Source organism: Petaurus breviceps, unplaced genomic scaffold (assembly GCF_028583685.1).
Source record: "Petaurus breviceps papuanus isolate PSGF00001 unplaced genomic scaffold, PetGlider_PUasm1.0 551, whole genome shotgun sequence".
Taxonomy (NCBI): domain Eukaryota; kingdom Metazoa; phylum Chordata; class Mammalia; order Diprotodontia; family Petauridae; genus Petaurus; species Petaurus breviceps.
In genome coordinates this window covers 26,400,347-26,404,568 of record NW_027186372.1, presented here as the reverse complement: position 1 = coordinate 26,404,568, position 4,222 = coordinate 26,400,347, and the positions used below count along the sequence as shown (strand labels likewise).

The 4,222-nt window shown below is 43.4% G+C and overlaps 1 non-coding gene across 1 annotated transcript; it reads left to right on the top strand.

The window, feature by feature from the left end:
* Positions 1-1,753: 1,753 nt before the first annotated feature.
* On the top strand, positions 1,754-1,835 carry TRNAS-UGA (transfer RNA serine (anticodon UGA)). The gene has a single exon. It is a non-coding gene; the product is annotated as a tRNA-Ser (tRNA).
* The last annotated feature ends 2,387 nt before the right edge of the window (positions 1,836-4,222 follow it).

The window sequence follows — 4,222 nt, the reverse complement described above, 5'->3', positions numbered from 1 at the left end:
ATATTTGTAATCTCTATAGGCATTGTGAATATGGCATTGCTGATACACAAAGCTGTCAAAGAATTCTACACTTCTGCTGAACTGACTTACAATCTGTATCCTTAGTAGTACTATGAGTGCTGTTAATGGTGTAGAACAAAACATTTCATCCCTTTGGGAATTTTTCTTCCACTCCAAAGATTTTCCCATATGTGGGTTGTGTGGGGAATGGTCTTCCTTTGTGCTAAAAGGATCAAGAGCAGATTTGAGGGGACTTCTCTACTTTTCTACCTCATTATGCATTACAATGGTGCAGACTACGTTATGCTATATAATATGCTCCCCTAGCTTGCTGCAAAATGGTGAGAGTTGTTAGGTATAGACACTGACATCTTGTCTATGCTCTGTTGTGCTCTCTCATTTTGGCCGAAACCTTGTGTATATTTTGTATAATATACTTACGGACTTTCACTTTCATTTCTTATGAAATTAAAGTTTTGAAAACATCAAAAGAAGAGGATAGAAAACAGTTCAACAAAATCAACTCACAGGTCAACTGAATCTGGCAGTATGTACTATATTCCACACCCAAAGATCCCCCTATCTCTGCAATGAAGGAAGGAGGCTACATTTTCTCCTCTCAGGGGTCAGTCAGAATATGTCTTATCTGCAGGGGAATAAAGATGTCAGTTGATGACCCGGGACTTTGAGCATGATACTTATTCTCTCTGTGTCTCATTTGTTAAAATAAGAGGGGATGGATTTAAAAACCTTTGTGATCCCTTCTATGTATGTCTACAATATATGTGGGATTCAGTCAATCATCCTGAAGTAAAATGACAACCAATTGTGGTTAAAAGCATTTAGCTCCTGTGATTTTTCTCCCTACCCCTCAAAAAACCCCAACATTTTAGGGAAATTGGGGGAGGGGACAGAGAAAGTACTAGAAGTCATAAAGCTACTGAAAACATTGTAACCAGTGTTGGAAACTGGATAAATCATACTAGCTGAAAGTACTTCGAGTTGATTTAATGTGAAGCTAGAGCATCTTTTCCAAATCCACTCCCCTCTATTTTATCTGTAAGGAGCTCTACAAAGATCGAAGCTATCTTTGGCTTGGCGAGGATTAAATATTCCCTCCGTGATGCTGGTCACCTGACTTCACCTTTGAGTTTGTTTCCTCCTCTGTTAAGTGGAGATGCTAACACTTAGCACTATGAGCTAGGGAGGACGGCGAGGCGAGAGCTTCACAAATCTCCGAGGGCTCTCCTGAGTCCTCAGCGCCGCTCCACTCCAGCCCCCGGCAGGGAGCCAGACCTTGGGCTGGTGGCGCGGGGGTAGAAGGAATGGGGAGGGAGTTAGGGTCGTCCACTCGATCCAGGTGCAGGTGCAGATGCGCAGAGAGTGGTGCTGCACCTGGTGGAGTAAAAGATTGGATCAATCATTCTTTGGGGGGAAAAAAATTCATGACCATCCCCCATCTCTCTGTCTCAGTCTCTGTCTCTGCCTCTCTCGGTCTATCTTTGTCTGTCTGTCCTTCCTTCTGTGTCTCTCTCTCTCTGTCTCTCTTTCTCACACACACACACACCAAACTCTCAAATCCCCAATATCTGTAGCACGTACAGTACAGAATAATATATCATTATATTGCTTATGTAGTAAAAGTAAAAACAGAAGACGATCGAAAAGACAAGTCGAGAAAGGCAATTGACACGGGAGACAGGTAATCATCTCCCGATAAGGATAAGACGGGAAAGGATCCTCCCGTAACCTTGCTGCGATGGCCGAGTGGTTAAGGCGTTGGACTTGAAATCCAATGGGGTCTCCCCGCGCAGGTTCGAATCCTGCTCGCAGCGTCATAGAAAGCAGCATTTTATGTTCCCCCTAAAACATAGGTCAGCACGCAAACAAAGTTTGTCACTTTACTGTCACACCTGCTCGCTGCGCGGCCCCTTAGGCTCAAGGGCGATTTTACAGAGACTTGAGCCAAGCACCTCCTTCAGTCCACAGTTGGAGGAACAGGGTGGCATCTTGAAGCGCATACAATTTCCATGTATTGTCAGCTGTGTGACACCCAGAAGGTGGTGATACTCAGAAGATGCTGCGAACCGGCACAAGGACTCTGTGTGTCTCCGGGAGATTCGTGTCTCCACTTTTACACTAGTGATGGCTGGTTAAAAAAAATAAAAAATAAAAAGATTTTGCCAAGCCGCAAAGGTACATGCTTTGGGGACGGAGGAAAGGAGGGAGTGGAGGCGGCAGCGCGGACACCTCGCGTGGAATAAGCCCCGCGCAGGTGGGAAAAGGCGAAAAGAAATGAAGGCGAGCAGTATCCCCGAGGCTGCAAGCCACAAGGCAAAAGTTCTATGGGCTGCTGTTATTCCTTTATTAGCAGATGATATTGTGGAAGGCTCAAGGCTTGTAAAGAACCATAGTACCTTAACTGGTCTAGCCCCCAATCACTTCTTTTGCAAATAAGGTCCACTTAGGTTAAGAAACGAAAAGGATCCTCTACTCCCTTTAAATATATTTATTTCGTATTTCTCCATTAGACAATTAGCAAAGCGCTCCCCCCCCCCCTCACCCCCCCCACTCCACCTTCGCCGGTTTTCTCTTTCCTCCTCTTCTGAGTTTTGAAACCCAACCCACGGGTGTGACAAATTTGCAAGAAGTTGAGAATCCAAGGCTTGGCTTCCTCCAGAGGATTTATTCGGTAATACACAAAGTCCCTGGGATTTTCTCCAGGATCTGAGTCTGTGACTCAGACTTAGCAGATAAATCCCAGAGAGTTTGCTTGAAGAAAATAAAAGTTAAGTGACTTGGCCTAGGTCATATAGCTAGTAAATGTCAAGGGCGGCCTTTGAACTGATGTCTTTCAGATTCTATCAAAACCCAGCACTCTATTCCTCCACACTAATATACTGCTACATGCTATACCAAAATTTAAAGATAATAGTGACCAAAAAAAATGGGAGGTGGTCCACAGTTAAACGACTTTCCTCCATTTTTCTTGTCATTGATACTATAGACACCCTTTGGTAATGACTCACATTTTTATAATTGAGGGCTCTAAGGTTTGCAAATTCACTTTCTAACAAAAACTCTGAAGTAGGTGGTACAGAGCTCATTATCTCCATTTTACTAAGAGCAAAGCCAATAAAAAGAGGTTCAATTCATTTCAAACATTTATTGAGCACATACTATGTCAGACACTATACTAGGCACTGGGGGATACAGACAAAAATTAAACACCCCTCCACTTCTAACCCCCTTTCAGCAACTTATATTCTACTGGTCAAAAACAGCAAGTAAACATAAGTATATGAAAACTATCTGAAGAATGAATACAGATACATTTCTGGGGGGTGGAAGGATCAGGAAAGGAGTATCTGAGTTGTGCTTTGAAGGTCGGCCCAGGGCTCTGAGGAGTGGTGAGGAAGGTGGTGTATTCCAGCCCTGGAGGACAACCCATTAAAAGTCAGGGAGGCAAGCTGAGTTCAGGGGAGAGTTAGCAGGTCAGTTTGGCCTGAACATAGAGTATGTGAAGAGAAGTAATGTAAAAGAAGTCTGGTGAGGTAGGTATAAGCAAGATAGTGGGGGGCCCTAAATGCAAGGCTAAGAAATCTGCATTTTAACCTAGAAGCAACAGGAAACCAGGAATCTTCTTGAGAAAAGAAGTAAACAAGGACAGATCACGGCTTCAGGAAGATTATTTTGAGAGCTGTGTAGAGGGTGAATTGGAGATGGGAAACACTGGAAGCAAGGAGACCAATTAAAAGGATATTGCCATAATACAGTTGAAAAGTAATATGGGCCTGTAGGATATAGCAACTGTGTGAGTGGAGAGAAAGGTACTTGATGTCTGAGATATAGAATCAAGATTTGGCTACTGATTGGATAAAAAAGCTGGGGTGGGGAGAGGTATGAAAGAGAGAGTCTAGGAGACTAAGTTTGGGAGACTAAGAGGTCACGAGCTTGGATGAGTAGAAGCAAGGGTTGGGCCCTGGAGAGAAATTCAATGAGTTCTATTTTGGACACATTGACTTTGAAATGCCTATCTATGTACTATTCAGGTATAGATATGTCCCATGGGCAGCAGGAAGAAGATAGAGTTAAATATATCATTTTGGGAGACTTCTGCACAGGGTTTATACTTGAACCCATGGGAACTGGGTTCCAAGGGAGAGAAATATAGAGAGATGACCTGGGTATATAAACTGAACACTCCCCAGCATCTGAAAAA